The sequence below is a fragment of the Myotis myotis genome, unplaced genomic scaffold (assembly GCF_014108235.1).
Source record: "Myotis myotis isolate mMyoMyo1 unplaced genomic scaffold, mMyoMyo1.p scaffold_m19_p_4, whole genome shotgun sequence".
Classification (NCBI taxonomy): Eukaryota; Metazoa; Chordata; class Mammalia; order Chiroptera; family Vespertilionidae; genus Myotis; species Myotis myotis.
In genome coordinates, this window is record NW_023416346.1 from 54,762,496 (window position 1) to 54,789,004 (window position 26,509).

The following is a 26,509-nucleotide window of genomic DNA, read 5'->3' on the forward strand; positions in this document are numbered from 1 at the left end:
GATGGTTGCCAGAAGGGCATTGGGGGGTAGGTAAAAAAGGTGAAAGAATTAAGAAGTACAAATTGTTAAGTTACAAAATAGTCACCAGGATCTAAAATACAGGATAAGGAATCCTATATAATAAAGAGGTAATATGCAAATTAACCATCACTCCAACACACAAGATGGCTGCCCCTATGTGGTCAAACATGGCCACCCCCATGTGGACAGAAGATGGCCACCACAAGATGGCCAGCAGGGGAGGGCAGTTGGGAGCAACCTGGCCTGCAGAGGAGGGCAGTTGGGTGGGGACCAGGCCAGCAGGGGAGGGCAGTTAGGGGCAATCAGGCTGGCAGGGAGCAGTTAGGCATTGATCAAGCTGGCAGGGGAGTGATTAGGGGCAATCAGGCAGGCAGGAAGGCGAGCGGTTGGGAGCCAGCAGTCCTGGGTTGTGAGAGGGATGTCTGACTGCCCGTTTAGGTCCGATTCCACTGGGATCCCTTGAGGGGTCCCAGATTGGAGAGGGTGCACCGGGTCTCTAGTATAGTCAATAATATTGTAATAACTAGGTATGGTGCCAGATGGCTACTGGAAATATTGGGGGGAACACTTTGTAAAGTACATGATTGTCTAACCAGTATGCTGTACAAATGAAGCTAACACAAAATAATATTAAATGAAAACTGTTATTGAAACATAAAATTTAAAAAGGTAATGATATTATGATTCTGTTTAATTTTATCTATTTATTTGTGAACATAGACAAATTCATTGAACAAATATTTATCAAATGCAAACTATATAGTAAGTTCTATGACTCTGGACGTTTCCTTCACATTTAAATATTAACATGTTAAAATGTAAAATATATCATATCTAATAAAAGAGAAACATGGTAATTGGTGTATGACCGCTACCCTTCCCATTGGCTAATCAGGGAGATATGCAAATTAACTGCCAGCCAAGATGGCGGCCGGCAGCCAGGCAGCTTAAACTGAACATGAGGCTTGCTTGCTTCAGTGACGGAGGACTGCAACGTTCCCCACCTGCCTTGCCGGCCTCTGAGCTTGCAGTTTAAGAAACATTGTAACAAATATAGAAGCTAAACAAAACCCCAGAAACCAGCTTTCAGCCGGCTGGAATCTCAGAGCTGGAGTTGATACAGAGTTTTGATTATAGAACCTAAACAAACCAGATACCTGCTTTCAGCAGCTGAAGCCTCAGAGCTAGAGCCAGGCTAAAGCTGGCCCAGAATAAAAAAAGAAAAAGAAAAAAAGGAGTGGTTGGGAGCTTCAGTCCCAGCCAGAAAACAGCCCTCAGCCCCTCACCCAGACTGGCCAGGCACCCCAGTGGGGACCCCCACCCTGAAGGGTGTGTGACCAGCTGCAAACAGCCATCATCCCCTCATCCAGGCTGGCCAGGCACCCCAGTGGGGACCCCCACCCTGATCCAGGCCACCCTTCAGGGCAAACCAGCCAGCCCCCACCCATGCACCAGGCCTCTATTCTATATAGTAAAAGGGTAATATGCCTCCCAGCACCAGAATCAGCGTGACAGGGTGCAGTGCCCAAACCCCCTGATCGCCCTGCAGCTCTGTGACAGGGGGCGGGGCCACAACCTCCCTATCGGCCTTGCTCTGTTCCTGACAGGGGAAGGCACCCAACCCCCTGATCGGCCCTGCTCTTTGGGTGATACAGGGCGGTGCCCCAACCCCTCCCCCCACGGGCCCAGCTCTGTGGGTGATAGAGGGCGGTGCCCCAACTGCCCCCCCCCATGGGCCCTGCTCTGTGTGTGATGCGGTAGAGCCATAACCTCCCCATTGGCCCTGCCCTGAGTGTGACAGTGGCGGCGCCCCAAGCCCTTGATCTGCCCTGCTCTGTGTGTGACAGGGAGCGGTGCCCCAACTCCCCTATCGGCCCTACTCTGTGAGTGAGAGGGGGGAGCTCCTAAACCCCCTGATGGGCCCTGCTCTGTGCATGACAGGGGGCAGTGCCCCAAACCCCTGATTGGCCCTGGTCTGTGCGTGACAGGGGGTGGCGCCGCAACCTCCCCATCGACCCTGCCTTGAATGTGACAGAGGGTGGTGCCCCAATCCCCCAATCGGCCCTACCCTGAGCATGACTGAGGGTGGCATCGCAACCTCCCAATCCGCCCTGCTCTGTGCATGACAGGGGGCGGCGCCCCAACTCCCCAATCGGCCCTGCTCTGAGCCCTACCAGGGGCTGCACCTAGGGATTAGGCCTGCCCTCCGCCACCCAGGAGCAGGCCTAAGCCAGCAGGTCATTATCTCCCGAGGGGTCCCAGACTGCTAGAGGGCACAGGCCGGGCTGAGGGACCTCCCCCCCCACCGAGTGCACAAATTTTTGTGCACCGGGCCTCTAGTTCTAAGATATTTTACAATATATCAAATATTTTAAGCATAATAATAGATATGTACAGCACGTTACCATTCAAATACAAAATACAAGGAGGTGAGGAAAGCTGTTCAGTATCTCTTTCAACCAGTATTCCACTTTTAATATTAGAAAAGAGAGTATTCACAATGAGTAACTTACAAGTAGTAAGGAAAATTGGAGGCCAAAGTAGCTCTTCTAAAACTAAGCTCACATTCAATCTTCCCAACATTCTGATAAAAAATGGGGTCAGCATTTCTGAATTCACTTGCATCTTTAATGAACAAGATCAAAGTGTAAAGAATTCCAACAATTCTCTGACAAACACTTACTCCATTAGAAAATCTAAAATCAATTCAAGTGGACTTCTGAATATTCATTTTGTCTGCAGTAGGTTTCAAAGGCTTTGTTTTCCCCCCTATAGCCCAAACTCTTTGAGCGACTAGGGAAGGTCAATGTATTTCAAAGAAGGATATGGAAGCCTATAAGACCAAGCATTTTTAAATGGCATTTTAAAGAAACCAATAAAAGAAATTCTCTAAGCCAGACTAGCCTTTCTTCAAATTCCTGTTTTCTGCCCACTTCCCCCAACCCCTTTTAATTATTGTCAGCCAAAGATGAACCAAAGTTAGGTAAACTGAGTGCTTAATAGCAGCTTTCTTGATTGGAAAATAGTTCTAAATTGTTCCTCAACAAATATACAAATGGTTTCTCAAAAAATGTCTGTGGTTTACTGAGGATCAAACAAATCAGTACTGCACAATTCTTTAATATATTGTTATACTCTTAACCAGCCTTTAGTTAAGTTCTAGTCTATTCAGAATAAGAAATAGGCATTAATATAGGTTCGCTGTTGGTTAAAGCAATGGTTCTTAATATTCTGTATAGTTATAAATTATCTGGAGGAGGGTTAGTGGCAGTGAAGATGACCAAAATTACCTTTTATTATTATCATCACTAGAGGCCTGGTGCACAAAATTTGTGCACTTGAGCAGGGGAGGGGAGGTCCGTTAGCCCAGCCTGTGCCTTCTCGCAGTCTGGAAGCCCTTGGGGGATGTCTGGCTGATGGCTTAGGCCTGCTCCCCAGAGTGGGCTTAACCTGTCAGTCAGACATCCTTAGTGCTGTGAGCCTGGCTTCTGGCTGAGCAGTGTTGCCCCAGGGGCACTGACCACCCGGGAGCAGCTCCTGCATTTAGCGCCTGCCCCCTGGTGGTCAGTACACATCATAGTGACTGGTCGTTCTGCTGTTCGGTCAATTTGCATATTAGCTTTTTATGATATAGGACTAGAAGCCTGGTTCATGAAATTCATGCATTGGGGTGGGGGGGAGGGTACCTCAGCCTGGCCTCTGCCCTCTCACAGTCCAGGATCCCTCAGCAGTCAGACAGCCCCTGAGGGATGTAGCAGTGCACCAAGCAGCAGGCAGCCAGGGAGCCCAATCTGGGACCAGATGCTGCACTGCTCACACTCATCCCAGCCTGCTGCGCCTGCTGCCATCGCTCAGTAGTGCTGCCGCAGAGTCAGGAGAGGCTCCTGCTGTGGCAGCTGTACTCACCAGCCACGAGCCCGGCTTCTGTCTGAGTGACGTTCTCCCTGTGGGAGTGCACTGACCACCAGGGGGCAGCTCCTGCATTGAGTGTCTGCCTCCTGGTGGTCAGTGTACATCATAATGACTGGTTGTTCCGGTTGTTCCACTGTAATGGATGCTTAGGCTTTTATTATATAGACTAGAGGCCTGGTGCACAAAATTCGTGCAAGGGGGGGTGTTCTTCAGCCCAGCCTGCACTCTCTCCAATCTGAGACCCCTCAAGGGATGTCTGACTGCTGGTTTAGGCCCGATCTCACAATCTGGGACTGCTGACTCCCAAATGCTCACCTGCCTGCCTGCCTGATTGCCCCTAACCGCTTCTGCCTGCCAGCCTGATCACCCCCTAACCACTCCCCTGCCAGCCTGATCAATGCCTAACTGCTCCCCTGCCAGCCTGATCGCCCCCAATTGCCCTCCCCTGCTAGCCTGGTTGCCCCCAACTGCCCTCCCCTGCAGGCCTGGTTGCCCCCAACTGCCCTCCCCTGCAGGCCTAATCACCCACAACTGCCCTCCCCTGCCGACCATCTTGTGACCACATGGGGGCAGCCATATTGTGAACACATGGGGGCAGCCATCTTGTGCGAGCATGTGATGGTCAATTTGCATATTGCCTCTTTATTATATAGGATTCTTTTAAACCAACATATGAAACAAAGGCACACAGTCGTATATAATACAAGAAGTTGCCTCTATTTCTTCCCTGTACCCCCAAATACTTCTGCTATAGGTTTTGAAGACAATCCAGCTGTCTCTCATAATATTGGAGGATTAGATCCAGGACCCCTGTGGATATCAAAATCCATCGTTGTTCAAATTCCTTATGTAAAATGGCATAGTATTTGCATATAACCTATGCTCATCCTCCCAAATACTTTAAATCATCTCTAGATCACTTATAATACCCAATACAATATAAATGCTATGTAAATAGTTGTTATACTGTATTTGTTCAGAGAATAATGACAAGAAGTCTATACATGTTCAATACCGATACAGCCATTGTAGGTTTAACTACACAGTACATTGTAGCAACAATGTAACATTGTCACCCCAAATAATTTTTCAAAATATATTTTTATTGATTTTAGAGAGGAATGAAGAGGGAGAGAGAATAGAAACATCAATGATGAGAAAGAATCATTGATAGGCTGCTTCCACTGGGGATCAAACCCGCAACCCAAGCATGAGCCCTGACTGGCAATCCTATGGGGGTTGACTGTACTCTATTATGAAATGGGTTACAGACTGGATGTAGTACCAAAAACAAAAATCTCTGATAGATGGAGTCTTCAGGAAACAGTATATTAAAGACATTAGGGAATTAGAAGTAATGCTGTTTAAAAGGTCACAGATGTGAGAGTCAAGATAGCAGCGCAGGTAAAAGCCTTGTACTTGCTGCCTCCCACAACTACATCAAAGTTACAACTAAAATACAGAACAAACATCATTCAGAAATGCCTAAAAGGTGGCTGAGTGGAAGTATTACAACTAGAGAAGTAAAGAAAAAAAAAAAACACTGAGACTGGTAGGAGGGGTGGAGGTTTGGAATGGGCTGGTCTGGCATCCATGTGTGCTGCTTTTTTAATCGGGAGGGAGATCATCTCTCATCTCTGTGGAGGCTACCTGAGAGGAGCAAGGGGTCCCAGCTCCACACCAGATCCCCATCCCAGGCTTTCAGAGCTGGGAAAATAAGTCCCTGTAACTTTGGGCTGTAAAAACCAGTGGTGATTGGGGTTCAGTGACACAGAAGGTGCTAGAGCCCCAGCTGTTCCTTTGAAAGGGCTGGCTCATGAACTGACTTTATGAAGTCCCACTTCCTCTGAGCTCCAGTGCCAGGCAGAGGCTCTGGGGTATCCAGACATATATGGGGAGGAACTGGATTGTCTGGCATCAGGGCAGGAACTCGGGGGCAGCTTTTTCCTAGAAAGGGGTGCTTGCAGGGGTCATTGTTCCTGTTCTGGGACCTCCCCAGTCATAGGGTTGACTGGCAGCCATATTTTTTGCTCTGCCTGGTGATTCCCAGAGACCCTGGTGATTTCCAGAGACCCCACCTCATCTGATATGCTGCTACACCCAACCTGTTTGCAGCAGCTTTTGCATATGAATGGCCTGACCTGGCTCAGGCTTTAGATTTTGCTAAAATCTTTCTAACAAGCAGCTGGGTCATCATGCCCCAAACCTATCAAGGAAAGTCCCAAGACCCTGCACTAGCATGAACCTGCCTTGCTTCATAGCTGGGCCTCACCTAGGCACCTCCAAGCCCAATAAAAATAGCTCCTGCAGGGTGGCCCCAGGCAGTGGATGACTTTGTACCTCCCTGGGGGGCCCTAGAGCCAGTGCACCTGGTGGACAGATTCAGATCATAGCAGATTACAACTCTACACATCCATAAGCGACACACTCAAGGGGCAGACTCCGTGAGCACTAAACTCCTGCTCCATAAGAGTGTCTCCTGCACAACAGTTCTCCCATTGTAGTCACAGTGGGGCCTCACAGCCAATTAGTCTGCAGATCAATTCCACTCAGTGATGCCAACAGCAATCAAGGCTCAACTACAAAACTATTCACACAGCCCACACAGGTACGTACCTAGAGTGACCAGCTGAGGTGACTGGGGAGGATGAGCCACCTATAGGACACCTACTACACAAGGCCACTCTACCAATTCCAGGAGACATAGCAACTCTACCTAATACATTGAAACAAACACAAAGAAGCAGCCAAGATGTGGAGACAAAGAAATATATCACAAATGAAAGAAATGGAAGCAAGCAAACTTTTGGATAGAGTTCAATGCCATGGTTATAAGGTTACTCTAGGATCTTCATGAGACTTTCAAGGATCCTAGTGAGAAAGTCAAAGGCATGAAAAAGGACGAGTCATAAAGTAAGCATACACTAGCTGAAATAAAGAATAATTTACAGGGATTCAACAGTAGAATAGAGGATTCTGAGAATCAAATTAATGACTTGGAATATGAGGAATCAAAAAACACCCAATTAGAAGAGCAAAAAGATAAAAGAATTAAAAAAATATAAAGATAGTATAAGGAACCTCAGGAACATCTTCAAGTGTACCAACATTTGCATTATGGGGGTGCCATAAGAAGAGAGAGAGAGCAAGATATTGAAAAGCTATTTGAAGAAATAATGACATAAAACCTCCCCTACTTGGTGCAAGAAATAGACTTACATGGCCAGGAAGCACAGAGAGTACCAAACAAGAGGAACCCAAAGAGGCCCACACTAAGACACATCATAATTAAAATGCCAAGGATTAAAGACAGAGAATCTTAAAATCAACAAAAGAAAAGCAGTTAGTTACCTACAAGGAGCATCCATAGGACTGTCAGCTGATTTCTCAACAGAAACATTGCAGGGCAGAAGGGAGTGGCAAGATACATGCAAAGAGATGGCTAGTTAAGACCTACAGCCAAGATTACTCTACCCAGCAAAAATCTCATTTAGAATTGAAGGTCAGACAAAGAACTTCACAGACAAGAAAAAGCTAAAGGAGTTCATTACCACCAAACCAGTATTACAAGAAATGTCGAAGGGTATTGAAGAAGAAGGAGGAGAAGGAGGAGGAGGAGGAGGAGAAGGAGTAAGAAAGGAGGAGGAGGAGGGAAAGAGAAAGAGGAGGAGGAGCAGGAGGAGGAGATAAAATATGAATAATAAAATGGCAACAAATACATCTCTATCAACAATTAAATCTAAAAATTAAAATAAGCAAATAAGAAATCTAATGAACAAAATAAAATGGTGAATCAAATAGAATCAGGGGCATGGAAACAAGGAACAGACTAATGGATCTCAGAGGAAAAGTGGGGGGTGGGAAGTGATTAACCAAAGATCTTACCTTTGGACACAGAAAATAGGCTCTAGAGAGGTTGGGAACTGGGTGAAGGGGATCAATGGGGGAATAAAGGGGACACCTGTAATACTCTAAACAATAAAGATATTTTTTAAAAGGTCACAGATACATAATTTTTGGATGGCAGGTAATACTCAGGTAAATAATTCTTAGAATTATTATTAAAATATGGTTAGCCCAGCCTGGGCTATTCTAATTTACAGTAGTGATATGTTTAGTATATTTTTAAGAACCCAATGGCTAGATCAGCATTTCTTCAAGTTTTGATCTCAGGACCACTTTATACTCTTTAAAGTCATTGAATAAACCAAAAAATTTTTGTTTATATAGACTATTTCTTGTTTTACTTTTCTATTGCATTTGTTGCAGTAGCATTGGTTAATAAAATTATATAGGTTTCAGGTGTACAATTCTATAATACATCATCTGTATACCATCCCAAGTCAAGTTTCCTTCCATCACCAATTATCCACCCTTTCCCTCGGGTAATCACCATACTGTTGTCTGTGTGTATGCCTGTTTGTCTCCCCCACTCCCCTGCTTAATCTCAATTTTTTCAACTTTTTCACCCAGCACCTGAACTCCCCTCCCCTATAAGAGCTGTTAATATGTTCTCTATCTATGAGTCTGTTTCTATTTTGTTTGCTAGTTTATTTTGTTCATTATATTTCATATATGAGTGAAATTATATGGTATCTTTCTTTCTCTGACTAGTTTATTTCACTTAGCATAATACTCTTTAGGTCCATCCATGCTGTTGCAGATGTAGATTACTTCTATTCATATCTACAATATTAGAAATTAACACTGAGTAATTTTAAACTGATTTCGTTATTCATTTAAAATAACAGTCACAAATACCTATTATAATTAACATATTTTAAATAAAAAATAACTATATATCCCTCAAAATGGAATAAAAAGTGGCCCTGTCATTTGTGCAAAGGTCTTTAATGGCAGACTTAATAGAAAACTGCTGAATGTTCATATTGGCTTCTGCATCATATCTTTTGGGATCTGTTTTTTTGAATGAAATATATGAAGGAAATCTGTACTCACACAGATATGCAATTAGAAAAATGAATATTTTAATAGCATTTTCAAATAATTTTCATTATTCTTCTTTGATACTACACTGAAACTTAACAATTGGTAGTTTCTTAAAGGTTAGGTGCAAGGTAGAATTTGAAGCCATACCAATGAACTCTGTATTTCCTTATATGAAAATACATTGATTTATCTTGTATAATGAATGGATCCTTTATCTATACATGGTTTTGTAATATCTTGCATTGGTCATTGGAAAGTACTGGTTTATTGAGTTATTCAGATCTCACAAATGATGACTCATTTCAAGATATACAATACCAAAAAAATCACGGTTGCTTTTTGATATTGTATAACCATCGATGACATCAGAAAAGTCTAAGTATTAGGAAATTGTCAAGCTCATGTGATAGATAAGGTTTCTAAGGTTCTAGTTTTTGCTATGCACTTAAAATTTTATCATTAACAACAAATGCTGTCATTTTTTTCTTGACATAACAGACTCACTTAGTTCATTTTGGAGAAAAGGTCTTCTAAACATCCTAGTCTGGGTAACCACTGTTTGTCAGTAGTTCTTTTAAGTTAAAAAGGAGTTTGAAAAAAGCGGCTGGTTCAGCTCACAACTTAGTCATACACGTGTTTCTCCTCCAGCCAACCATCATATTTTGGTCTGCTGCAGAAGTATTTTATGCCTATTTCCCAATTCAGCACATAGAATATACAAAAATTTGTGTATGACAAGGTAGGATAAGTAATAGGATAATAAAATTAATTATTTTTACTGATTCATCAAGGACATTCTTAGGTAAAACTGACATTTTCTTTTTACTGTAAATGCATGGAAGTATAGTATACAATACAGTTTGGTGCCTCTGTCTTAATTTGTGCTAAGGGGCTAGGAGTTTTTGCTGATCACTGCCTGTATACCCTCCATGTAAATGTCAACACAGTGAAACAGGGAAAATAATGTCTACATATTATTATGAAAATAGTTTTGACCTCATGGACCCCTGAAACAGCCTCAGGGATTTGTGGTCCCATATCATAATTTGAAAACTATTGAGCAGGATCAATAATCTCCAAACTTTAATATGCATGAGACTAACCCTGGAAACTTGCTAAAACACTGAACTCCCAGGTCCCAATTTCCTGATTCAGTATGTCTGGGGAATTTAACAAGTTCTGTGGGTTCTTTGGCTGCATGTTACCTGTGGCCCATAGCTTTTTTTCATTTAATTGTTTAGAGAAAATAGGAATTATTAACTCATTTTCTCTCTTTTGGTGAATGAACTACAATAGTCAAATGGATAGCAATGTACAAGAATTTTATTGCAGTCCTTGATCTTTCCCAGAAATGCAAAGATGCCTGAGTTATGTGACTTGCAGTTATTCTTTTCTAGACAGAAGTGTTAACTGTTGTGCTTCCCAGTGTATCAGCAGTTGCTACATTTCCTTTCTTGTATTCAGGTTTCATGGAAGGAAATGGAAGTACTTCCTTGATGTTATTAGACTAGTCTATGAGAAACATGGTGACTTGGTCTATGCCCATGCCCAGCAGACCATATTCCAGGGTGGTGCAAAAGTGTTTATCTATGACATGGTCTCAGCAGCAGCAGCAGCCTTGGCCTTGGTCTGTTCTTTGAAAAGCTGCCACTTCCTCATGGAGTTATTCAGCTTGGTGTAGGCATTGCTGAATTTCCTTCTTCATGATAAAAATCTCAAAGTGCTCAGGCAGACCCTCTTTAGAGCAGTGTCATTTGGCAAAAGGTCTCATATCTTTGAGTGATTACAGATCAATGTAGGATTGGTACATCACTTCCAGGAACTCCCCAACAAGTTTATCAAGGAGCCTGACTATGGTACCAGGTGGAGGGCATTCAATAGCTTTTGCCACATAGATATCATCAAGAATTTTGTGAGTGAGTTTCTTCAGTTTCAAAGAGGTTGATTTCTGTCACCTTTACCCCCTGAATTTTCTCAAGCTCTTCCACCATGCTGATTCTCCAGAAGGGTGTCAATCTCTCAGGCTTGGCCCTGAGAGAGGCTTGGCCCTCGGGCCATCTGGATGGTAAGTGAGTTTGTAACTGCCTGTAATACACTTCACTATTATCCCTGAAATAATCTTTTCTGTGATTTCCATGGAATCATGATAGTCTGCCACATGCGGCTTTTTGGCCCCTTGAGTGTGTCTCTTCCTAAGCCTTAGGAGTACCCTAATTAAGTTAATAACAATGTACCTACCTATATAGTTTAAGTTTAAAAAATTTGGCTCCCAAAAGAAATTTCAATCATATTGTTGATATTTGGCTCTGTTGACTAATGAGTTTGCCGACCACTGGCCTAGGCCATATAGAACTCACAGGTGGTGAACTCAGAATTGTGAATCAAAACAATTTCTTAATTCAGGAATTGGCATCCAATTTGTAAACCTGATCAATGCCACCAACCACCAGCATATTATGGTAGAGTTCTGGAGCAATTCTCATATATAAATTCATGTCCAGTTCATTGTGGTAGGTGATAAAAGGCATAGCCACAGCTCCCCCTGGGATGTTGTTCATCATGGGAGTTTCAATCTCTAAGAATTCCAATTCCTCCAAGAAACTTCTTTTATATGTGATGACCTTAGAGCAGATGATAGATTTCTGCCTCACAAAGTCATCAGGATCAAGCATAAGTGTCTGAAGATATCATGTTTCCTTGTCTTTGAGGCGAAAGTAAAGATGAGATATATATGCAAGCAAGGATATGGCAGTGTGATCTCTTAGGGAATGATGCTCAGCTCATCCTTCTTGGTTTTCCCAGCATTCCCCTGAATTCCAATTATGTTTTCCTGAAATAGTTTGGTTTTTTTTGATACAAATAAATTCTTCTTTTGATTTATAATTTCTGGAATTGGCCATGACTTGCAATTTGATCCCCTCTCCTTGAAGGTCATAGAAGATGAGCTTTTCCCTAGAAGCTCCTTAGGCATGGATTCTACCTGTCACATAAAGGTGATGTCACTTAGGTGGTCCCCAGGCTGCAGGTGACTATATTCTTGAGTGAAGTGAGTAAGATGTCTACATGGAACTTGAATGGGTATGGGTCTTACCCACTGACCTTTAGTTGATGGACTGCTTGCCTGCAGATCTTGTAGTATTTGTTTGAGTACAGACTCTTCTCCTCAGTACCCATATCATTGTCAGTGGTGTGGTTGGTGGCAGTAGCATTGGCCTGGCTTAGTTGTTTCTGACTGAGCTCTTTATGCTTGGCCTCCTTCTCCACTACCTTCTTCTCAGTTTTCAGGCATCTCTTTAGCTCACTTCTTTTATTAGAAAGTAGCTTGTCCTCCATTATGCTAAGTGAAATAAGTCAGTCAGAGAAAGATAAATATCACATGATCTCACTTATTTGTGGATTATAATAAACAACATAAACCAATGAACAAAAATAGATCTAGAGACAGAGAAGCATCGATCAGATGCTCAAACCTCAGAGGAAAGGCAGGAAAGGGTGGGGCTAAGGGGGAGAGATCAACCAAGGGACTTTTATGCATGCATATAAGCATTACCAATGGATACAGACACCAGGGGGGTGAGTGCTTGAGTGGGGGGATGGAAGGAAAATGGGGGGATAAGGACACATTTGTAATACCTTAATCAATAAAGGAAAGAAAGAAAGAAAGAAATAGTTCAATATAAGTTATAAGTATTAACTACAGCACAAAAATGAGGATAATGTTCACTAAGCATATTTTCTTCCTTTTTGGTTTACATTAACTATATTTTGTATATAATACATACAAAATACATATATTAACTATTTTTTTATTTTTATACTAGAGGCCCGGTACACTAAATTCATGCACTGGGGGGGGGGTGTCCCTCAGCCCAGCCTGCACCCTCTCCAATCTGGGACCCCTCAAAGGATGTCCAACTGCCAGTTTAAGCCCCTGTGGGATCAGGCCTAAACCGGCAGTCAGACATTCCTCTCACAATCTGGGACTGCTGGTTCCCAACTGCTTGCCTGCCTGCCTGCCTGATTGCCCCTAACCGCTTCTGCCTGCCATCCTGATCACCCCCTAACCTCTCCCCTGCCAGCCTGATTAAAGCCTAAGTGCTCCCCTGCAGGCCTGGTCACCCCCAACTGCCCTCCTCTGCAGGCCTGGTCCCCTCCAACTCCCCTCCCCCCATAAATAAAAGGAGGAAAAAAAGAAAAAAAAAGAAAGTAGCTTGTCCTTGTGAAGGGCTGTGAAGGGAGCAAATTGACCCATTCACAGCTCCCTCCACCCCCACTGTGCCCAGGAGGTTGCTGCAGGAACCCCTTAACAAGCCTTACAGCAGCTTGTGTCAACATGTCAGAACACCTGGAACTAATCATTACCACCACTTTTTGCTCAGTTTTGGCTTGCCACTGTCCATATTCACCTAAGGTCCCTGTACCACAGCTATTTCTCTGGAAGGCCTGATGTGAAAGGTATGGCCTACATATTTAGAAATATTAGGCTGGAGTTTGATTATAGTTTGAGCTCCAATATAGTGGTCCAGTCACTCTGGCCAGATCAATATCAATCCTTTACCCTGCATAGAAAAACTCTGTCAATAGAATTATTTTATTTTTATTAGTAAGTACTTCGTACTTCACATAGAGAAATCTGAAAATTAGCCACATCAGAAACAGGTCCATTACTTTCATGTGTTAATTTCTAATATTGTAAATATGAATAGAAGTAATCTACATATGCAATAGCATGGATGGACCTGGAGAGTATTATGCTAAGTGAAATAAACTAGTCAGAGAAAGAAAGATACCATATGATTTCACTCATATATGAAATATAATGAGCAAAATAAACTAGCAAACAAAATAGAAACAGACTCAGATAGAGAATAGATTGACAGCTTTCAGAGGGGAGGGGAGTTCAGGTACTGGGTGAAAAAGTTGTCTCTCACCTTAATCACTATAACAATCTGCTTATTGCTCTCCAAACTAGCAGTCTTAGCCCTACAATTCATCCCCTCACAGCTACCAGATACATTTTTTTTTAAAGGAAAAAAAAGTTACCGGGAAAGCGTTATGCTAAATGAAATAAGGCAGTCAGAGAAAGACAAGTACCATATGATTTCACTCATATGTAACAAATAAAGTAACATACTGTTAGTCCCCAGAGGGAAAGTGGGGGAGGGTGGGAGTAAGGGGAAGAGATCAACCAAAGGACTTGTGTGCATGCATATAAGCCAAACCAATGAACATGGACAAGAGGGGGATGAGAGCATGAGTTGGGGGGGTGGGGGGAGGATGGGAGTTAATGGGGGGGAATGAGGACACATTTGTAATTCCTTAACTAATAAAGAATTTAAAGATTTTAAAAAAACACAAATAAAATAACAAAATAAAAACAGACTCATAGCCCTAACCGGTTTGGCTCAGTGGATAGAGCGTCAGCCTGCAGACTCAAGGGTCCCAGGTTCGATTCCGGTCAAGGGCATGTACCTTGGTTGTGGTCACATCCCCAGTAGGGAGTGTGCAGGAGGCAGCTGATCGATGTTTCTCTCTCATGGATGTTTCTAACTCTCTATCCCTCTCTCTTCCTCTCTGTAAAAAAATCAATAAAAATATATATTTAAAAAACACACGCACACAAAAAAACACAAAACAAACCAGACTCATAGCCTAGCTGGCGTGGCTCAGTGATTGAGCATAGACCTATGAACCAGGAGGTCACAGTTTGATTCCTGGTCAGAGCACATGTCCAGGTTGTGGACTCGATTCCCAGGGTGGGGCATGCAGGAGGCAGCCGATCAATGGTTCTCTCTCATCACTGGTGTTTCTACCTCTCCCCATTTCTTCCTCTCTGAAATAAATAAAAATATACACATAACTTTACAAAACAAACACTCATAGATAGAGAATAGACTGACATCTGTCAGGGGAGGGAGGTTGCAGGGCTGTGTAAAAAAATGAAGGGATTAAACAAAACAAACATATAAACAAATTCATAGACAGACAACATTATGGTGATTACCTGTGGGGGATATGGAAGTAACTAAAGGGGGGATAAATTGTGATTGAAAGAGACTTGACTTGTGGTGAACACATAATAAATATACAGATCATCTATTATAGAGTTCTACACCTGAAACTTAAGTAATTTTATTAACCAATATCACCCTAATAAATTCAATTAAAAAGAAATAAATAAAAATAATAAAAGGAAAAATGTTCGCATTATTCCCTTGCTAAAGGCCCTTAAAAATCTCCATTTCAACCTCCTTTTATAAGATACTGGCCCATCTGGGTTAGACACTCAGTTTTTATACTGTCTAGTGCAGACTTCACTTGAGGTTATCTGGTTTTCTTGAGTGTCACTAATCTATTAACTCCTTCAAGTTAGGGGCTGGGACTTTCATCACTGTATCTACAACATCTAGCAGAGTTCCTGGAATATAACACATATCAAGTAAATGTTTGATGAATGCAATTTTAAGTATGCTATGTTTAGTGATAATCTGAATCTTGATTCAATCTGAAAACAAATTCATCCTTAAAGATAATTGTGGTGAACAGAGTCTAAGGTGCACCTCTTTTCTACATTCAAAGATGGCATATCTTGACAGGACATGTCTGCCTACAGCAAGGACATGTCACATAAACACAGATAAAAAGTTGAACACTAATCCTACTCTATAGACCTCGGGTTTAGTGCAATGCACACTGCCATAGGGCTGATCCCATTGAAATTACCATACTGCCAGAGCAGAACTACTAATGGTGGCAAAATCCCTCTCCAAATGGAGCTTGATTATATCTGTTTCTCACTCATAGCAGTTAGAACAGATGCCATTTTAGTCCCAAACTCAATTTAGAATCCAGTTATTTTTGTTCAATAGGAGACTAGTATTTTGGCCACTTATGAAGAGGGTTAGTGGTCATAAAAGAGAAGTCTTAAGGTAGTTGGAACAGTTTGAGTGTCTATAAAACATTAAATTTGTGCTGATACTGAGGAAAACAAAGTAATAAGATAAGCTATTTCAAAGTCATGAAAAAAAAACTGTAGTATAAATGTTATTTAATTAATTGGGTATCCTGTAATTGCATTACATTTTTTATGCTGAAGTTTTTTATTGTCATAGTTTTTGTTTGAGGGTAGTGAGATTTCTAGAAACCAAATTCAACATTTGTTGTTGCTATTTATTAATGTTTTCTGGAGGAATGCAATAGACCCTGAAAATATGAGCTCCCTGAAAGGAAGAAAAAGACCACATCATTGTTTATTCTGAGCTACTTACTCCCTGCTCACTCTTCTCCTTCTACCACAATATCCAGCAGAGTGCTGGTCACAAAGAGTCAGTCAAACTTTTGTTGAAATGTGAACCTCTTTTTATATACATTCTCTTCAGATATACTTTTTTATAGGGGAATTATGTTGGAAACTGCATTCATTATTAAAATTAGCAAAAGCATTATGTTTAGAGAGAGGGTATTTATTTTGACCTGGCCACAAGAACCTAAGGGTACAAATTAGTATTCTATTAGGTATCTGAATTAGAGAAAAAGAATTTGGTAACCTCTAAAGAAATTCTGGTATCATTTAGTATAAAAATTAATAAATAAGAACATTCTACCAACTGAAAATATTAAATTTCCTCCTCTATGATTTATTATAAAAGCTAACCTCTATACTAAGGCCCACATACTAATTATAAAAACAAACAGAAACCTGTCTCACTTGTGGTTTTATCATTTCACAATAAGTTTTTTTATGAAAGTCAGTAAGGAGAATAAACCTATCCTGTAGAACTATACTTTTTCTTTTTTATTGAATTTATTGGGATGACACTGGTTATCAGGTTTATAATTCTACAATATGTCATCTGTATATTGTATTGTGTGTTCATCACCCCAAGTCAAGTCTCCTTCTATCACCATTTATCCCCGTTATATGCTCTTCTATCTCTCCCTAGCCCCTTTTCTCTCTGGTAATCATCATACTGTTGTCTGTGTCTATGAGTTTAGTTTTTTGCTTAATTCCCTTTGATTCCACTTCTGGGAATATATCCAAAGAAACCCGAATCATTAATTCCAAAGAATATATGCACCCCTATGTCCACTGCAGTGTTATTTACAATAGCCAATATTTGAAAGCAGACCAAGTGTCCATCAATGGATGAGTGGATTAAAAAGCTGTGGTACATTTATACAATGGACTACTTCTAAATGAAGTCACATTAAGCTGATATAAAAGGTAGCATATTAATACAAAGAATTACAGTATAACTAAAATTTGTCATCACACTGAAAACATTCTGTTCTTATCATAGTGAGATAACTAGTTTAGTCACTCCTTGACATTGGTGAAACTTTGATACAGTTAAAATATGAGGTCATTGTAATAAAATAGAGAGAGAGAGAGAGAGAGAGAGAGAGAGAGAGGTTGGCAATCAGTGTTTTCCAAATTATGTTTCAGATGTTAAGTATTTTGAGAGAAAAGGGTTATATAGATAAATAATTTAGAAAATAATGCACTGAATAAAATTATATAGTGTTTCTTTAACATATCAGAGTCTCTGAGAAGCCCTGCTGTGACATGTATTGCCAATCTACAAGACAAGGCTTTAGATGATGGTGAGGAGGTGGTTATGCTATCCTTTAATGAATCAGGCTGTATACTAAGTGCTTTATATATTATCTAATTTATCCCTCACAATAACCCTATGAAGTAAGTACTGTCATCCCCCTTTCTATAGATTAAAAAACTGAGTTCATGTAATAGATTTGTGACCTTAGCCAAAGAGGTTAATTTGGCTATGGTCACAAAGCTATTACATGATAGGTTGGAGTTCAAGTAAAAATCCATTTGATTCCTAAGTCTCCTCACTTATCTACTGTGCCATCAAAAGGTCCACAGCCATTTCTATTGTTAGAACTTAACTTCTTGATTTTAAGTTCTTGCTGCTGTTTAAAATGAAAATACACAGGAGAACAAAATAGTTGTTTCAGTTTTTTAATTATGTGATTTTTCTCTGTTTATGTCAGAAACTGCCCAGAAAAACAGCAGTTTGGATGTCACAGTTTTTTTTTTCTGCTTCTACATATAAAACATTTACATATTTTAAAATGTGGGAGTGAACAATTATAATTACCAAAGGAGAAATATTATGTTTAATAATAAAATTATTAGGAAAAGGCTCAAGAAAATAAACATTTACTAAATGTCAGTTAGGTGTTAAATACTTTATTTACAACATTATAGAAAAGCTGGGCATTATTATCCTCCCTCTTGTGAACAAGATAAATGAAGTCCAGGTTAACAACCTGCCCAATATCACATATTTATTAATTGGTAGGGCTGCAGTTCAAGCCACGAAGTCTGACTCAATGACACCTGTCCTTCCATTGTAATATGTTGTCTCCCAATTTCAAATGGAACACATTCATCTTTGGTACAATAGATTGAAATAAAAATAGAGCAATCATGTAGCTTTCCTTACCATCAAAGGATAATCTGTTAGCCTTTAATTACATTATTCAAGGTAAGTAAATTTCTGTGTCTTGTTTGCAAGTTGAAATAAAAGTCATCAGTCCGATAGAAGTAGCAAAAAGGGTGGTTTGGTGGGTGGGGGTGATGGCTAAGGCAATGGAGGTGACTGGTGCTTTTGTACTGGCCAGTTTATGTCTCTCTTACACATCCTGTTTCCTTGCCAAAATGAAATGATGTTGGTGGAAAACAAGAATTCGAAATATGCTACAACTCAAAGTATTTTGGAGCTGTGTTAAATATAGCTTGTTTGTAGATCTATAAACGAAAGCCTCACTCAATATAACCATATTTCCTAACTTTCAAAACTAAAAATAAATTAAAAGCTGTAAAAAAGTTAATGATAGAGTTACCATTTAGCCAAGAAATTCTATTCCTATATATACATTCAAGAGAAATAAAAATAAATATTTACATAAAACTTGTAGAAAATAAAATAATTAATTAAAATATATAACCATATTTTTCTAGCCTTTATCTAAATGACTGTTGAAATTGTCTAATGAGAAAAGATGTACCAATTTGTAAATCTATTAATGGCTAATAAAGCCACAAATCAAAGTTATGTTCCTAAAAGTTTTAGGAACATTATGAGTGCTATTAAAAATAAGCCAATTATTTTTAGATCATCATAGGTTAGGAAAACAAAATGAGTCCTTAAGGTGAAACACATGGAAAAGGTGAGATAGAGCTTTTATGAACATTACAAGGAAATTGAATAAGTAGAGAAAACTGTCTAAACAAGCATGATTGGGAATAATATAGAGTTTTGACTCTTGTCTGTGAGGCTCCTGATTTCACCTTCAATTTTGAATGATAGCCTTGCTGAGTATAGTATTCTTGGATTCAGTTCCTTGCTTTGCATCACTTTGTATATTTCCTTCCATTCCCTTCTGGCCTGATGTGTTTCAGTTGAGAAATCAGTCGATATTCTAATGGAAGATCCCTTCTAGGTAACTTTCTGTCTCTCTCTGGCAGCCTTTAAGATTCTTACTTTGTCAATGATGTTTGCCAATTTAATTATGATGTGTCTCGGTGTCAGCATTTTTGGGTTCATCTTGTTTGGGACTTTATGTGCTTCTTGGACTTGTGTGACATTTTCTTCCCAACATCAGGGAAGTTTTCTGTCATTATTTCTTCAAACAGGTTTTCTATTCTTTGCTCTGCTTCCTCTCCTTCTGGCACCCCAATTATGTAGATATTGTTTCATTTTGTGTTGTCCCAAAACTCCCTTAGTCTCTCCTCCTGATTTTTAAGTTTTCTTTCCAGTTGCTGCTGTGCTTGGGTGTTGTTGTTTTTTGTTTGTTTTTTTAAAAAAAATATATTTTATTGATTTTTTACAGAGAGGAAGGGAGAGGGAATAGAGAATTAGAAACATCGGCGAGAGAACATAGATCAGCTGCCTCCTGCACACCCCTTACTGGGGATGTGCCCACAACCAAGGTACATGCTCCCCACCAGAATTGAACCCGGGACCCTTCAGTCTACAGACGGATGCTCTATCCACTGAGCCAAACCGGTTAGGGCATGGGTGGTTTTTTCTACCTTGTTTTCTAACTCACTGATGTGGTCCTCAGCTTCTTCTAATCCACTGTTGAAACTTTCCATTGTGTTCTTTATTGTGGCAGTGTCATTCTTCGTTTCCTCTTGATTCTTTTCATTTCCTCTTGATTTTTACACATGTTGATTTTGTCTTCCATCCTTTTCAGTGTCCTTATGACCATTGCTCTGAATTCTTTCTCTGAAAAATTGCTCACATCGATTTCATTTACTAGTATTTCCTTTTCTGGTGATTCCTCCTTTTCTTTAGAATGTCTCCCCATTTTTGCTGTTCCTTTGTGATTACTTCTACGTATTATATCAAACTGCTATGCCACCCAGAATTTTTGAATTTGTCTTACATATTAGATGTTTTGTGGGATCCAGTGGTGCAATCTCTCAGGTCTTCTGGGCTGGCTAATCTACGGATGCCCCCTACTTGAGATATTTGGGTTCTCTTGGTGTAGTTGGGTCTTGAGTGTTATTATCCCATTTGTGGATGGAGTCTCCTCTCAAGTTGTCTGGTTATGTGGCTCGCTCTCTACCATGTTGACCAAACAGCACAAAATATAACTCAACAAGACATGACACAAAGGGAACAAAACATGAATGTACTCATGACACCGATAACCCCAGCAGAAGTGACTACCAGAGAAAAGAGAATTAGGGGAGAGAAAAGAGAGCAAAAATGATATCGAGGGAAGAAAAAATGGAAAGAAAGAAAAGAAAAAGAAGAAATAGGAAGATAAAGAAAAAAAGTATATATATGGCAAGAACACACCATAGAACAAACATATAAACCAAAAAGTGAAAACAACAAACACACAGAAAAGAGGGTGGGTACAGAATCTTATATACAGAAAGTAAGGTTAAGGAATTGAATGAATATGAGGGAGGACCTCAGTTCAGTATAGTAGAGGTAGAAAGAGGATGAGTGGATAAGAAGAAAAGGAAGAGAGGGAAAAAATAAGATAAAATAAAATAACATTAAAAAATAGAATGAAGAAAAAATAATGGAAAAAAATAAAAAACAAAGAAACAAACAAAAAAAAGAAAAGAAAGAGGGAAAAAATTAAATAAAAGATAAATAAAATAAAAACGTGAAGTGTCATTCCTTTCAGCTGAGTTTTAATGCCCTATGGGAGCTGGTTTAAATTTCCACTCTTCTGTATTGTCTGCCACTTCTCAGTTTCCTGTTAGGTAGTTAGCACCATGTTGAAGTTCCAAGTGATCCATGGCTCCTCTGTGCCTATCGCCACCTCCTTGACTGCCAGCAGGCAGGACCAATCTGCCCACTTAGCCTGTCTGCCCACTGTCAATCTTAATCTCTCAAGCAGCTGTTTTTGACAGGGCTACAGTTAGGGAGGTTGCTGTATTGCTTTCTGGGACTGAAAGGCCTCTCTTCAACCCAGTCCCTGAAGGCTCTTAGGAGCTATTCATATTTTTGTGACCTTTGTTCCACTCAGGGTGTAGATTGGGTGTGGCTATAATGGTTGTCTGGAGGCTGCTGGGAGGGGCTAACTCTGCAAGAGAAAATGGCTGCTTAGGTCCGGAGTGTCAGGAATGTCCCAGTGCTGGACTCTTGGTCACCTCTCCCTGACCTGCTCTTCTCTATAGTCTCTCCTCAGACTCAACAAGTCCTCACCTCCACCTACACCTCAGCAGCAGGTGATTATTTGTATTTGAAAGGTCCAATGAACTGGGTTTAGTGAATAAAAGCAAAGACCAAAAAGAGGGGAAACACCTGTGCCACTGTGAGTTTCACCTCCCCCCCTCCCCCACCCCCGGCACCATGTGGCTTGGGCAGTTCTTCAGGCCACCCCTCTGGGCTCAGCCTCTCGTGGCTGTGGACTTATACCTAGAATCCCCTACTGCCAGCAGCCCTGTGGACTTCCTTTCCACAGTCAGTTGTTACTCCTGTCCTCAGGGGACTTGGACTTGGTGCTATGCAGCTTCCTTCTGACCCTCTGGGTTTGGAGGTCTCCCAACTCTCTCTAGTCCAGATCCCGGATACTACTGTTCTTCAGGCGTCCTCTGTCCTTCCTGGCTGTGTACTGTCTCACCAGCTGTGTCTACTTCACCAATTCCGGGTGGATGTTATTCAATTTAGATGCTCCTTCTATCTGCTCTGGGATAATGCTCGGGCCACGTCTGACTATTCAGCCACCATTTTATGTCTCCTACAGTTGACTCTTAAACAATGGGGGAGGAGGGTTAAGAGTGATGACCCCATAGCATTGAAAATTCATATATAAATTTTGCCTCTCCCCAAACTTAATTATACTTGTCCCTTGGTATCAGCAGGGGGTTGGTTTTAGGACATCCCTTATATAAAATGGATATGCTCAAGTCCCTTATGTGACATGACATAGAACAATGCATATATATAGTCGGCCCTCACTAGCCAAAGATTCCCAACTACAAATCCAAAATATTGTTTTCTATCATGGTTGAGGTGCAACCCTGGGATATGGAGGGTCAACTGTTTGTTTGTTTGTTTATTTATTTATTCATTATTTTTAATTTAAATTTTTTATTGTTTAAAGTATTACATGAGTCTTCTTTTTCCCCCATTGACCTCTCCCTGGCCACTCCCATCCCCCAGCATATGCCCTTACCCCCCTACTGTCTGTGTCCATTGGTAATGTTCATATGCATGCATACAAGTCCTTTGGTTGATCTCTTACCCCCTCACCTCCCTCCTTCCCACATAGGTTGGACAGTATGTTCGATGCTTCTATGTCTCTGGTTCTATTTTTATTCATCAGTTTATGTTGTTTATTATATTCTACAAATGAGTGAGATCATGTGATATTTATCTTTCTCTGACTGGCTTATTTCGCTTAGCATAATGCTCTCCAGTTCCACCCATGCTGTTGCAAATGGTAAGAATTCCTTCTTTTTTACTGCAGTGTACATTCCATTGTGTAGATGTACCACAGTTTTCTTATCCAGTCATCTGCTGATGGGCACTAAGGCTGTTTCCAAATCATAGCTATTGTAAATTGTGCTGCTATGAACATAGGGTGCATAGATCCTTTCTGGTTGGTGTTTCTGTTTTCTTGGGATATATTCCTAGCAGTGGGATTACTGGGTCAAATGGAACTTTCATTTTTAATTTTTTTAGGAAACTCCATACTGTTTTCCACAGTGGCTACACCAGTCTGAATTCCCACCAGTAGTACAAGAGGGTTCCTTTTTCTCCACATCCTGGCCAGCACTTGTCATTTGTTGATTTGTTGATGATAGCCATTCTGACAGATTTGAGATGATACCTTATTTTTGTTTTGATTAACTGTATATTTATTGAAAAAATCCATGTATAAGAGGGCCTGCGCGGTTCAAACCTATGTTGTTCAGGGGTCAACTGTAATAAACTATATTTTATAGGCCTATAATTTTTTAAATAATTCTTTATTGTTGAAAGTATTATATATGTCCCCCTTTTTCCCACATTGACTCCCTCCAGCCCACTCCCATTGTCTGTGTCCATGGGTTATGCATACAAAGCCTTTGGTTGATTACCTCTCACCTACCCACCCTCCCACACCTTCCCTTTGAGATTTCGCACTCTGTTCCATGCTTCTGTTCATCAGTTTATTCTGTTACTTAGATTCCACATAGAGTGAGATCATGTGATACTTGTCTTTCTCTGACTGACTTACTTCACTTAGCATGATATTCTCCAGGTCCCTCCATACTGTCTCTAAGAGTAAGAGATTCTTCTTTTTTACTGCTGCATAGTATTCCATGATATAACTGTGCCACAGCTCTTTTATCCATTCATCTACTGATGGGCACTTGGGCTGATTCCAATTCCAAATCTTAGCTATTGTAAATTGTGCTGCTATGAACATAGTGGTGCATACATTCTTTATGATTGGTGCTTCGGGTTTCTTAGGATATATTCCTAGAAGTGGGATCAATGGGTCAAATGGCAGCTCCATATTTAATTTTTTGAGGAAATTCCATAGTGTTTTCCAAAATGGTTGAACCAGTTTGTATTCCCATAAGCAGTGTACTAGGGTTCCCTTTTCTCCACATCCTCACCAGCACTCATCATTTGTTGATTTGTTGATTGTAGCCATTCTGACAGGTGTGAGATGGTACCCAATTGTTGTTTTGATTTGAATCTCTTGGATGATTCGTGATTTTGAGCATTTTAATATGGATTGCATTGAATCTGTAGATTGCCTCGGGTATTATGAACATTTTAATGATATTGGTTCTACCAATCCATGAACACAGTAAGTTCTTCCACTTGTTTATATCTTATTCTCTTTTTTCAATGTCCTGTAGTTTTCTGAATACATGTCTTTTGCATCCTTGGTTAAGTTTATTCCTAAGTATCTTAATTTTTTTGTTGCAATGGTAAATGGGATTATTTGTTTAGTTTCCCTTTCTGATAATTCATTATTGGTGTTTAATAAAGCCATCAATTTTTGGGTGTTGATTTTGTTTCCTGCTACATTGCCAAATTCATTTATTAAATCTAGCAGTTATTTTAATGGAGACTTTAGGGTTTTCTATGTACAATCATGCCATCTGTGAATAATGACAGTTTTACTTCCTCCCTTCCAATTTAGATACCTTTTATTTCTTCTTCTTGTCTGATTGCTAAGGTTAGAACTTCCAGTACTATGTTGAATAAGAGCAATGAAAGCAGACATTCAGGTCTTGTTCCTGTTCTTAGGAGAAATGCTTTTAGTTTTTGCCATGGGCCTATCATGATTAACAATAACCACAACAAGTACACTAGTGGGTTGTTGTTTGGAATTAAAGACAATACATTTTCTTATAGTAATGTTGCTAAACAGTGTTTCGGTTCCTAAATGAGTCCACAGATTAGTGCATGTGAAATGCTTTGAGGGCTAAAAACTGCAAAGCATATGGAAATTATTATTTAACTGATATTTGTAACAAAACTTGTCAAAAAAACAATATAACTGAAATACCTAAAACAAACAAAAGCATTTAAAATGTATCTTAAATATTGGCACATAAGAAAAATATATATTTAATCAGGAGGATCACATGATTGATAAGTTTTTGCGGAGATTGTGAGAGTGAGTTATGGACACATTCAAGGTCCTTAGGTATTGAGAACACTAGTTTGTTATAATGTTCAATTTCATTTAAAAAGAAATGGATTACATAAAATGAAGTTCAAATATTTTAAAAAGGAAGATGGGACTCCAAGAATATGTGTGTGTGTGTGTGTGTGTGTGTGTGTGTGTGTGTGTGTGTATTTATTTGTGTATATAATATTATATAAAGTAGAGTTAATAATGCTATTAAAAGAAGAGAAGGGGATAGAAAAGTAAGTCATGAAATGTGTCCCATGAGGAAAAGTAGGGTACAGAAGCTACCCTTGAATTAGATAATTTCTTGTGCGAACCACCAACTGGTGGAGTTCTTTATAGCAGAATATCATTTCAAGGGAAATGCTAATTTAAAAAATAAGTACACTTGAAATATATACAATTTTATTTACCAATGTCACCCCTATAAATTCAATAAAATTTAAAAAAACAAATAACTCAATTTTAATGTCTTCAGTGCAATTTTGATTGAGCTTATATGTTCTGCATATCATTAATAAAGTGTAAAATAAGAACACCATGATTCCTTTCTGCCCTTATTCTAAAAATTCATCCTGTCTTATAGAATGACAAAAACTGTTGTCATCAGATGAACCCAATATGTCATAGGTGAAAACTGCCAATATATTTGTTTCTTCATTTTAAGATGTTAAACTTTGCACTAATCTTAAAAGTATTGAAAATAGTAGATATTGAAGAGAGCTAGTGAGAAGAAGAAAGCTTCTTATGTGAAAGAAAAATAAATACCAAAAAAGGTGAGGTGTGTGTGTATATACAGGTAGGTGTGTAAGGGGGGGAGAAAAAAATATAAATAGTGATACAAAGGGTAAAGAGAAAAGAAATAGTCCATATTAAAATAGAAAAAGTCAGTTCTTCAGTGTTTGAGGTTCATTTTACATATTAAGAAACAAGTGCTAACAAGAAAGAGCCACCCTAACAATTATATGTGTTAGATATATTCAAAAGGCCAAACCAATTTTTTAAAAATTTTCATAGTAGTCTGTAAATCATTTCTATCAAATATGCTTTGTTCCTATTGTTACTATAGTTGCATTATTAATGCTTTCTTTAAGATTAATTAACATTATAGGAGTATTTTTTAAATAACTGGTTTTTCTAATTATAAGTACAAAGGTTATTCATTATAGAACTTTCAGAAAATACAAAAAAATAATAATCAGAGAAAAACAATCACCCATAATTTCACCAACCCGGAATAATCAAGGGTAATATTTTGGTGTATTTTCTTTTTAAAAGTTAAGACTTTTTAGTTTTAGGCAGCTTTTACCTAAGCTACTTCAACATTTTATCTGAAATGATAGTGATTAATATCTTGAGAAAAACATATACCAGTACACATATATCAAGTGAGTTCTAGTACCATTGTCCTTCAAAAAAGATAAAAATAAATAGGGTTAGATAGGGTTTTGAAAATCACTGATTTATATCTAACTTGAGCATTCAAGCA

At 39.7% G+C, this 26,509-nt stretch overlaps 1 protein-coding gene and 1 pseudogene across 4 annotated transcripts in view; both read right to left on the reverse strand.

Annotated features, from left to right (window-relative positions):
- Nucleotides 1–26,509, reverse strand: part of RNF128 (ring finger protein 128) — a 101,817-nt gene that overhangs the window by 64,560 nt on the left and 10,748 nt on the right. The window lies entirely within an intron of this gene.
- On the reverse strand, nucleotides 10,255–11,160 carry LOC118653804 (annotated as a pseudogene).